Below are 12,262 nucleotides of genomic sequence, written 5' to 3' on the forward strand. Positions count from 1 at the left end.
AATCGAGTTATGCATACTTAAATCTCATGTTGAAGAGGACTCAACCTTGTAGTTTTGAAGCTAATTGATAAAGCTTTCCTAGAAGACATGAAAGACAAGTAGAGAATTCATTAAGCTAAAGATAAGAGATCATCAAAGAAAAATGAGGTTTCACTCAATCTTGAAAAGAGAAATGAAATTCCATCAATGTGAGAAAAAAAAAAGTGTGCATAATGTTTGAAGAGCCTAAAATTCATCATGCCAAGAAGAATACAAGATTCATCTAAAACAGATTTCATCAAAAAATGAAAGATTCATCAAGCACAAAAAGGTGCAAGTGCATCGAGGCAAGAAAGGAGTCTAGAGAATGCATCAAAATGACCAAAAATCATTAATCTGAGAAAAACAAGGAGGGCAAAATGTCCCCAAAAGTTCATTCAATAAAGAGATGAAAGACAAAAAAAAAAAAAAAAAAAAAAGTATAAGAAAAGAAGCCCACTAGGCTGAAAACCCAAAAGGACGGTCTAGGCAAAACTTAGGGCCAAAGAAAAGAAGAAGAAGAAAAGAAAAAATTGGAAAATCCTACCAAGTTGGAAGCTTGAGGATGTAACCTAAAAAGAGAAGAATTTTACAAAATGAAAGTCTAGAGGTATGATTCAAGATTAATGAGCATAAAAACAAATGTTGATACAAGTGACCAATGAAGACTAGTGAGAAGATGACAACGAGGAAATGAGAAAACTCCTCAAATACTTGATTTTTTGGTAATGCATACTTGGGGGAACATCATAGGGAATTTTGAGCCTTTTTATATCATTCATTTCATAACTTAAATCCGGCCTATATTACAACCCATGAATAAGACCTCCTTGAAGTCTTGCTAATTGTAGGCGCATCTTAAATTCTAATAATATTTTTCTCTTGAATTAAAAAGGAGAAATGCATAAAATTGTCAAACCCCACAGGATTATATGTTCGAGGACAAAATTTCTCAAATTCTCCAATCCTCAAAATGACTCAAAAAACACTTCCAAACCTGGAGCACTCTCTTTGTTTGCACCCAACAATGTGATTCATAAATATTATCACATTTCATTTCTTGATTGCCTTTGGAGACTTAATCTGACGATGTTCAAAATGATGGAGCAAATTTGATTACATGAGTTTAATGATCTTGATCCTTCATAATCAAAGAGATTTGTTTGATTCTTAAACACTTTGATTTTCAAAATGGTTGTTCAAAGGATCACCTCTTGTTCATAAACTCTTGTTCATAATAAAAAGAGAGAGAGAGAGAGAAGAAGAAGAAGAAGAAGAAGAAAGAAAGAAAGAAAAATCTCATTTCCAAAAAAAAAAAAAAATCATTCTTTTCCAAAATCCAGTTCTCTTGAACTACGTCTTAACTTGATCCTCTACGAGAGAGGTATGTAGGCAGCCTTTCAAAGACCCAGTCCCAATCACCCAAACAATTTTGGGGAACAAATTCAAAACAATGTGACAAAATTGTTTGGGTGCATGTTAGGTTAAGCTAATTTGTTTTGCATCAAGCATGCTCAAACTTGGGGCATTGGCCTATTTATATTGAGTACAGATATGTCCTTCACGCATGAAAGCATGTTTTTATTTGAGGCATCAATCCATTTTTTTGCAAGCATGTCCACACTAGGGGCATTGGCCAAAAATGTTTTCATGATAATTGGTTTCTAACAAGCTAGAGAAAGAAAGCCATTTTACAGGAACCAATGATGGCAAACCGTGATCTTCTTTCATGTTCCCCAATGGAATCAAAGTGAAGGATCCTTTATCTCATTCAACACAAGTTATCTCAGATATGCACCCTCATATAGCATAAAAAATAGCATGACCTATACCAGGTAGGATCGACAGTAGCTCTCCTCCTTTCAAGGGATCAACCTTAGTTCTCCTAAAACCCATAGGATCGACCTTAGCTCTCCTATACACTGTAGGATCGACAGTAGCTCTCCTACCTCCAAGGGATCGACCTTAGTTCTCCCAAAACTCATAGGATTGACCTTAGTTCTCCTATACACTGTAGGATCGACAGTAACTCTCCTACATTCAAGGGATCAACCTTAGCTCTCCTATATACTGTAGGATCAACAGTAGCTCTCCTACCTCCAAGGGATCGACCTTAGTTCTCCCGAAACTCATAAGATCGACCTTAGTTCTCCTATACACTGTAGGATCGACAGTAGATCTCCTACATTCAAGAGATCGACTTTAGTTCTCTCGAAACCCATAGGATCGACTTTAGTTCTCCTATTCACTATAGGATCGACAGTAACTCTCCTACTTTCAAGGGATTTACCTTAGTTCTCCTAAAACCCACAGGATCGACCTTAGCTTTCCTATACACTATAGGATCGACAGTATCTCTCCTACCTCTAAAGGATCGACTATAGTTCTCCCGAAACTCATAAGATTGACCTTAGTTCTCCTATACATTGTAGGATCGACAGTAACTCTCCTACATTCAAGGGATTGACATTAGTTCTCTTGAAACCCATAGGATCGACCTTAGTTCTCCTATACACTGTAAGATCGATAGTAGCTCTCCTACATTTAAGGGATCGACCTTAGTTCTCCCAAAACTCATAGGATTGACTTTAGTTATCTTATACACTGTAGGATCGACAGTAGCTCTCCTACATTCAAGGGATCGACCTTAGTTCTCTCGAAACCCATAGGATCGACCTTAGTTCTCCTATACACTGTAGGATCGACAATAGCTCTCCTACATTTAAGGGATCGACCTTAGTTCTCCCGAAACTCATAAGATCGACCTTAGCTCTCCTATACACTGTAGGATTGACAACAACTCTCCTACCTTCAAGGGATCGACCTTAGTTCTCCTGACACTCATAGGATCGACCTTAGTTCTCCTATACACTGTAGGATCGACAGTGGCTCTCCTACATTCAAGGGATCGACCTTAGTTCTCCCGAAACCCATAGGATCGACCTTAGCTCTCCTATACACTGTAGGATCAACAACAACTCTCCTACCTTCAAGGGATCGACCTTAGTTCTCCCGAAACTCATAAGATCGACCTTAGCTCTCTTATACACTGTAGGAACGACAGTAGCTCTCCTACATTCAAGGGATCGACCTTGGTTCTCCCAAAACCATAGGATCAACCTTAGTTCTCCTATACACTGTAAGATCGACAGTAGCTCTCCTACTTTCAAGGGATTGACCTTAGCTCTCCTATACACTGTAGGATCGACAGTAATTCTCCTACTTTCAAGGGATCAACCTTAGTTCTCCTATACACTGTAGGATCGACAATAGCTCTCCTACCTCTAAGGGATCGACTATAGTTATCTTAAAACCCATAGGATCGACTTTAGTTCTCCTATACACTGTAGGATCGACAGTAGCTCTCCTACCTCGAAGGGATCGACCATAATTATCTTAAAACTCATAGGATCGACTTTAGTTCTCCTACCTTCCACAAAACCATCGGACTTCTAGAAAGCATGTCCAAATTCAAATCCATTGGACCTCTAGGAAGCACGTCCAAAATTCAAATCCTTGGACCTCTGGGAAGCACGTCCAAAATTCAAGATCGTTGTTCCTCTGGAAAGCACGACTAAAATCCTCATTTTGTCGTGACCACTAGTAAGCATGTCTTGCACTCATTAAAAAAAAAAAAATTTGCATGCATGAACTACGTTTGGGCATGATCCCCCACCAAGAGGTACGTAGGCAATCTCCCTCGAGATTCAGTCCACATTTTGATCCACAACATGACCATCTGCATTTTTATCTACATGCATCATACATTTACCACGGTCAAATATTTATTGCAAAGTTAGGTGTCTCTTTCATACATTGACATTCACTTTTTAAGCTCTGCCAATGAGGGGCATTTTGTTGACACTTCATTTTGCAACCCGCATTTAACCTCACATGGAGGGTAAAAGGGTAATTTCACCTTCGAAATATGCAACTTGATTCTGGTCATTAGATCTTTAATCTCATTTCACCAAAATGATCTTAATGTTGTAACGATCAAATTGACTGGTCATAAGCCCTAATTGGACCACCAGATTGAAAGTTATCATCAAATCAAGTTTTAATAGTTGAGATACACTATCACAAATTGAGTCTGACTATATGTGATTATGAACAATTGATTTCAATTGATTATAAGTATAATCAATTTATGATCGATGATGTGTCATAATTTGATTGGTTAAGAATACATTTTATAGTAGCGTTACACACACCTAATTAATTAAATAGTTAAATATTAATCATTCAATGAGTAATTTGTCCAATTATCTTTTAATTATAGTAAATTTGGAACTAATAAGGTCTAAAATGGGAGTGATTGGAGCCTATTAGTGTTAATTGGAAATAATTTGGGACCTATTAATGCTAATTGTGTTGAAATTGTTTTCTAACAAATGACCTCTGCTCACCATTTCGTTGATATCTCTCAAAATATTTTGAATCTGTGCATGAGGTTAATTTTCTCAGAAATTAGACATCTGGGGTTTCAATTTGAGCACAAGAACGAGACAATTCTGATCAGAATTGAGTCAGATATGATTTTTTGAAGTTAACTCTAAAGGCTGTTACAACAGCTACGGGAAAACCGAATTTTGGCTTGTTCCTCACTCTCACCAATCTTTCCATTATGCACTAGATTTTCCCAAAGGCTAAAATGAGGTCTAGGTTCATGATTCTTTGTCAACCCTCATTAAATGACATTCCATTCATATTTCCTCAACAACTACTGTATAACCCCCCTTCTCCTCCATTCCAAGAGATAAAAACCCCCTCTCTTCTCCTCTCTTGAATTCTAGAAAGTTGAGTAGTCTTGTTATATCTTGGTCTTTTTGAGACTCAAGGTATTGAGTGAGACTTAAGGTATAATCCATTTCCTTAATTGTTTTTTGTGTTACCATGATAAGAGTTTAAGATTAAAGCATGATAATAATCATTTAAATTCCTTTAAATATGTTAGAATGTTCTTAATTGTTCTTATATGTTCTTCACATGTTCTTAGTTGTTCATCACATGTTCATGCATAACACTAGTTTCGATCTTAAATCCACATAAAAAACATGAAAAATATGTTTGTTTAATAATTCTTTTAAATTCTTGAATCTAGGATATCATCATCCACACACATTCACTTGAATTTATCTCTCAATCCAAATGTAATGCTTAATAAATTTAATTAGGGTTTATCACATGCACACACTTTAAATTCAAAATGCAATTTGATTAATAACATATTGGATAATGTAATATAAATGTTGGCCACCATAGGCTAGAAGATCGATTTCATCGGGCAAGGTGGGTGCCTAACACCTTCCCACCTTGTAACATAACCTCCGAGTTTAGATCAAGGGTTAGTAGATCAAATGCTTATCCATGTAATTTTTTATTTCTAGATGTAACTAAGAAACCAAGTTATGTACTTTATCCTGGATTGTATCTAAGACCAAAGTCATGTAATTTTCCTATGATCAACGTAAATTCAATTTCAAATAAATAAAATAAGGAATTTTTCAATTTTGGTTTTCTTATTTATCCCAATAATTAAGTAAGTGGTAACTCCATTGTAAAACCCTTAATTTAAAGGGGGAAAATATAACTAGTCGAACCTCCATTTTGAGAGGCAATAACACGACTCCACCCATTCATGTGGGTTTGACCCAACATCCTATAAAAAATGGGGTCGAAGGCGTGGTCTCTCACATTCAGCCTCCTGCCTTTGGTCACTAGCCTTACCAGGCCTTTGGAGACTTTAGGGGGAGGAAGAAAGGCCTGGGTTGTAGAGAGCTGCTAAGAGGAGGTTAGGGCAGGAGCAGTAGGAGGAGGGAGCACAACTGAAACTTCGCAGATGTCCTCAGGGTAGAAGATATTCTCAGCATTCCTCCATTCGAAGGTAGTAGGGACTCCTACCTGGTTGAGCGCCTCTGCCCACCCTTCCTTGTAGTAGTCCCTGCAAACCTCCACCACCTCCTCTACTAGCCGGATCTCATTTTCTTGCACCCTACAGTCATAGGATGCCTGCTCTAAAGCCTCTATAGCTTACTTGGCCGTTCGAGCTGCTTCCTTGGCCTTCTGCAGCTCTGCCTTCAGCTCCAAGACCAGCTGTTTCTCTGTGACCAGCTCTATCTCGGTATGATAGAGCTTTTTGTATTGATCCTCAGCCTGGTCCTAGGCATTTTTCAGACTGACCTCAGCACTCTTCGGTGCCCTTTCCTCCACGATCAGCTTTGCGTTGAGCTCTTGGTTCTTCTGCTTAATGGCTCCCAAAATTCTGTTGGTTTCGAGCGAAGGTTGGCCTCAACCCTAGCCTCATTCCTAGCATCCTTGACCCACTCCTCGGCCATAAAAATCTCCTAGATAGGCTACACACAAACAATAGAGGAGTACGTTAAAAAAAAAAAGAAAGAAAAAAAAGAGGAAAACACTTTTAGTGAAGCGTACCAAGGAACTTACCAGGGCAAGATCCCTCTTCAGGGACAAGAAGAGGTCAGGCTACCTTATGTGCTTCAAAGCATCCTTGTCCTTGAGTAGCAGGAGAGGACGCTTCAGAGCCTTGGCCACGTAATAGGCGTAGCCTCTCTAGAACTCCCTGATGAAGGAGCTCCAGGATACCGCCGCACCATCCAACTCCAACCAAGGATTCCAAGTTGGATGGCACACGTCGACTGAGTGCTCGGCCTCCTTACTCTCCACTGAGGAGGCCCGCCCTTTGTCTTTGACCATTTTTTGTTGCTTGGGCTCCCTTTAGAGGACCACCTCCCCCTCCTCGGCTATCTCCTTCTCCTTCTTTTTCTTCTTCAAGTTGGGGATGTGGAGTATGCCGACTGTAAGAGGAGGAGGAGGGGGGGAGAGCAGGTAGAGGTTGGGACCCCTGAGGTGCCCTTATTCCTCTTTGCAAGGAGCTCTTTCAGACCTTTTTCCTGTTTAAGGCCATTTTCTCTTTGTCCTTTGAGCTTTCATCTATGCGTGCGATGACGAGACAAGGGGTGTGAACACTGGAAAACCTGTCGGGCTCATCTTCTGAGTTCGAGACTTGAACCACCAGTTCTTTTAGCTTTTCTCCCTCTTCTTCGAGTTGGAATTGGTCTATCTCGGCCTCAAGTGACAAGCGTGAAGAGGTTGTCTCTTCCCTTGGAACTGCTACCTTATAGGGGGGAATGATGGAAGGGCAGCTAAACTGGCGGGAGATCTTTTCGGGCTAGAAAACTGGGCACTGAGACGTCTATTCGGGCTAGCTAAGGATTGCCTACTCTTACCGCGTGGCCTATGTCCTAGAACTTATCCGAAAAGGGCTGGAAGTTGAGGATAAGGTGGACAGCTCGTAATTGCCTATCTTCACTCACAAACACTTCAGACCTCAGCACCTTGTTAAGACCCGCGATGTTGACGAGGTTGAGGTTAAGAGCTACGTGTCTTTTATCTGCAAAAACATCTGAGAAGCAAAACCACGATCAGGATAACGAAGCCATCCATCAAAAGTAATAGAATACTAAAAGAAAGAAGAAAGCGGTGAAATTGCAAAGCTAATGCCCATGTTTTTAAAAAAAAAAGGAGACCTAAACCTAAGGTACCCCACCTGGCTCTCCATCCCAGATTGGGCAGTGAAGACCGTCATGCCATTCACCCAAGGCTATTAGGAAGTCATCATTCATACCCTTATTGGATTTGGGGAGGCATGAGATGAGCCTGAGAACCGAGGATCTAGACTTAAGATAATACCTTGCGTCTCCAAGCAGGTGCCACTCGTACATCCAAACAACGTTGTGCTAAGTGAGGTTTAGCCCCATTTGCTCGTTGAGAGCATCTACACTACCCAGAATCTTAAAGAGGTTGGGTGCACACTGGTGGGGGCAAAGCCTATGGGCGATTAATTAATCTCTGGTTACCCTACCTATGGGAAGTGTCATCCCCCCTTCTATGAAGGCGATCATGGGAATGACCACCTCCCCATCATTCCTATGGGTAAGCACCTGATCCGGAGCACAGTACCGCAGGGATACTCCCTGGGGAATGTGGTACTTAGCCCTAAATCCCTCCATACTGGTGGAAGAGTTTACGAGGTAAGCGAACCTACCCATCTAAGCAGGCTAAGGTGAAGTGAAAGAAACTTTCAAGGAAAGGAAATAAAGAATAGAAGGCCGAGGAGAAAATAACCTAAAAGAGAAAGAACGTACGAGAATAAGCACGAGGGTGGCTTCTTGAACTTCTTAAAGGTTTAAAAACTTTTTTTCAAAAAGATCTGGAAGACTTAGAAGTTTGGAAAGCCTTGAAGGTTTGAGAGTTTGGGAAGTCTGGAGAGCTCAATTTTGTAAAGTGGGGAAAATGACTCCCCTTGGCGCCTTATATAGGGGGTGGAACTAGGTGGGAGTTATCCTGCCCAAAATTTGAGGAGAAACGTCAGTCGTAGGATCTCCATCTCACTGTAGGATGCGGGGAACAAAGCGTCGCTTGGAGCATTTAATGAGACGTTGTGGACTCTGAAGCGCCAGAATAGTTGCGGGACACACGAAGTGGCACTTTCACGTATGGAAGTCAAAGAAACGTGCGGGATTAGTATGCCAAAGTCAAAACCCCATTTTTCTCCTCGGATAAGAGAAAAAAACCGGAGTTTTGAGGGGTTATTGTGGGGCACAAGAATTCAAATAAGGTACCTGTGTCATGTGTTGTATCCATGGCCGAAGAGCCCATTATCGTGCCGAGAAGGTCACACGCTCCGACAATAAGGCCACGTCAGTGGCACATTGCCAGAGGAGGTCTTACTATTGAGAAAAAGTTTCAAAGAGGGGATAGCCCTGACATGACTGGAGGGATGGTGGCTGCCCCCACATTTAATGCATTCCACCAAACCTCCTGACTGCATTTATGTGGAGAAGACCCCTGAACAGCGCTACCTTGGCCGCCGCAACTCACAAGGGGTTTGGAAAGGTGTCTGATGGGACAAGCACTCAAGTGGTGGACTGGACAATCAACAAATGGAGGGCTAAGATCGCCTAAAAGGGGCTATATAATAGGTGAAACCCCCCAAAGGGCGGAGGACACAAAATCGGTAGAGAAAACATTGTAGTATTTAGAAAGGTAACTGTAATAAAATCTAAGAGAAATATATTAAAGAACTACACTCCTTGGACATTGCTGAGGAAGAATTTCTATGCATCACATTTGTCTATTTATTGCTTTGCCTCACTTTCTTACCATCCTTAGCCCATTAAGGGCGTCGACCATTTCATTGAAGCCTAGCTTTTTAGCCCACTCTTTACAAATTTATTGTATTAGGCTCTTTGGGCCTTAATCCATTCATCTTTTAGACTTAAGGACAAAAGCCCGCCATTACAAGTATGAATACTCAACTGTTGTGTTAGTGGAAGTTTGTTTCCATGTGATAATTATCAAACAAAAAGTTTTAGATTAAAATTAAAATCTTATTTAACTAAAATTTTGAAAGATATGTAGTTTGCAACATTTATAATGAGACTATCATGTAACGATTTCAAAATAAGAAAACTCGTAGAAAAAAATTGCAAGACTTTATGTATTTGCATGTATTTGTGTGTTTTTGTTTGTTCAACATATGAAGTTATCTTTTCCTTAGATTTTGTATAATTTAAAATTCATAATCACCACTCTGGAAAAAATTCTTAGAACTGTCACTAGTGCGGGTTGCTGTGATTGGGTGGTTTTGGATGAGGGTTTTGGTTGATTTTCTTTATATTTGTGGTTTTCTTCATGGCCATAGCCACCTTGCTCCACTGTAAATTTCTCAAATCGGTGATTAGGTTTTTTTATTTGGATTTAAGTTTTGTAATGGGCTGTTGATTTGATTTGGGTTTTGTGAAGGCTTGCGGTGGTGGTTGGATGATGGTGAGTTGCAATTTTGGTGGTGGTGGTGGATTTTCGGTGGCTGCAATTTTGGGTTTCACTGTGGTGGTGGGGGGTTATGGGGGTGTGGTTGGCTAGCTAATTTGCAATATGTGAGAGAGAGAGAGAGAGAGAGAGAGAGATTGAAATGGATAAAATAAATAAATAGAAATGAAAAATAAGAGATGTGATGTTGTGATGTAGAGTGAGTTTTAAATTGGTGTTATAATAGATAAAGTATCTTTTTGACATGTGAAATACTAAATTTTTTAAAAGAGTTGATGCTTGTACTCCTAATCCCAACTAAGAAAAAGCAAAATTATAAATGCAGCATGCTTTAGATGAAAAGCATCATGTCCATTTAAAAATAGATTTATTCATTTTTTTTTTTATTAAATAATTTGAATTTTAAGATGTATTCATTCCACTTTATTTATAGTTTAATTGATGTGATGCTTCATACAATATCGGATTTAAAATAAAATTTGAATCATAAAATAAATTCTATCATTTTAATTAAAATAGAAGAAAGTAGACTATTTTGGAAGGCTGTCATTGCATTGCTTATAATAGCAAAGTAATGTTGGAAACAATCATTTTCACAACAGTTGATTTGATAAGTTTTTATTGGTTCCCATCCGAACTCATCACTAGACATCGCTTTATCATTTACCTCTCACAACTTGCCACCTCAATATTTGTGAAATGTTTTGTGGAAAAAGTCACAACTCAACATATTTTTTTTTTTTTTCTGTTTGTCTTGGCCCGGTTCGACTAGGAATGATGCTAGAATGAATATATATATATATATATATATATATAAACTTTTTAGGAATGCTCCAGCCCGGTTCAGGTAGAAATGATACTAGAATGAATTTTTTTCCCCTCTTTTTTGACCTGTCTCAGCCAAGTTCAGCTAGGAATGATGCCAGAATGAATTTTTATTTTTTATTTTAACTATTGTTTTAATAATTTTTTTTGGAATGTTCCAGCTTGGTTTAGGCATAAATGATACCGAATGATTTTTTTTTTCTTTTTCAGTTTGTCCCAGCCCGGTTTGGCTAGTAATGATGCCAGAATGATTTTTTTTTAATTTTTTAATTTTTTTAGGAATGCTCAAGCTTGGTTCGGGCAGAAATGATACGGGAACAAAATTTTTTCTTCTTCTATTTTCCGGACTGTCTCAGCCTGGTTTGGCTAGGAATGATACTAGAATGATTTTTTTTTTTTTTCTGTTTTTTTAAATTTTTTTAGGAATGCTCAGTAGAAATGATACCGAAGCGAAAAAATATATTTTCTCTTTTAAGGTCTGTCCTGGCCCGGTTCGGCTAGGAATGAAGCCAGAATGAATTTTTTTTAGTTTTTTACTAGATTTTTTTAATTTGTTTTTTAGGAATGCTCCAACCCGGTTTGGGTAGAAATGATACCTGGTTCCACTTGGAATGATGCCAGAATGACTCCTTTTTTTTTTCTTTTTTTTTTAAATTTTTTTAGGAATGCTCCAACCCAGTTCAAGTAGAAATGATACCGGAACATTTTTTTTTTCTCTTTTAAGGTTTGTCCCAGCCTAGTTCGGCTAGGAATGATGCCAGAATGAAGTTTTTTATTTATTTATTTTTTAAATTTTTTTAGGAATTCCCTAGCTCGTTTAGGGCAAAAATAATACCGAAGCAATTTGTTTTTCTCTTTTTCACTCTGTCCTGACCTGGTTCGTCTAGGAATGATGCTAGAACAAATTTTTTTTATTTGTTTTTAATTTTTTTAGGAATGCTCTAGCCTGGTTCGAGCAGAAATGATACCATAGTGAATTTTTTCTCTCTTTTTCGATCTGTCCCGGCCTGACTCAGCTAGGAAAGATGCCAGAATGAAGTTTTATTTTTTTATTTTTTATCTTTTAATTTTTAATTTTTTATGAATGCCCCAACCCGGTTAGGGTAGAAATGATATCGGAATGATTTTTTTTTCTCTTTTTTGATTTGTCTCTTCCCAATTCGGCTAGGAATGATGCCATAATGAAGTTTTTTTAAAATATTTTTTTTCTATTATTATTTTTTTTTTATTTTAGGAATGCTCAATAACTGATGCTCTTAAGAAACAAAATTATATTGTGTTTTTTGTCGTTGTTGGTAGATGATTGCACCTAATATATTAAGAAAAAATGATTTTGTGTATTTATCTTAGTTGATAGTTTGTTAATACTATATGAATATCTATTTAATTTTTTTTCTTATATTTCGGCCCCCCTAGCTTAAAATCCTAGATTCGCCCCTATGTAAACATTTATTATGACTTTGTTTGTATATAGAATTATATATTCCTCTATTAAAATTTATTGTGATTGTATTTGCATATAGAATTATATAAATTACTATTTAAATAAAATATGATTTACCAA

Source organism: Quercus robur, chromosome 12 (assembly GCF_932294415.1).
Source record: "Quercus robur chromosome 12, dhQueRobu3.1, whole genome shotgun sequence".
Lineage (NCBI taxonomy): Eukaryota > Viridiplantae > Streptophyta > Magnoliopsida > Fagales > Fagaceae > Quercus > Quercus robur.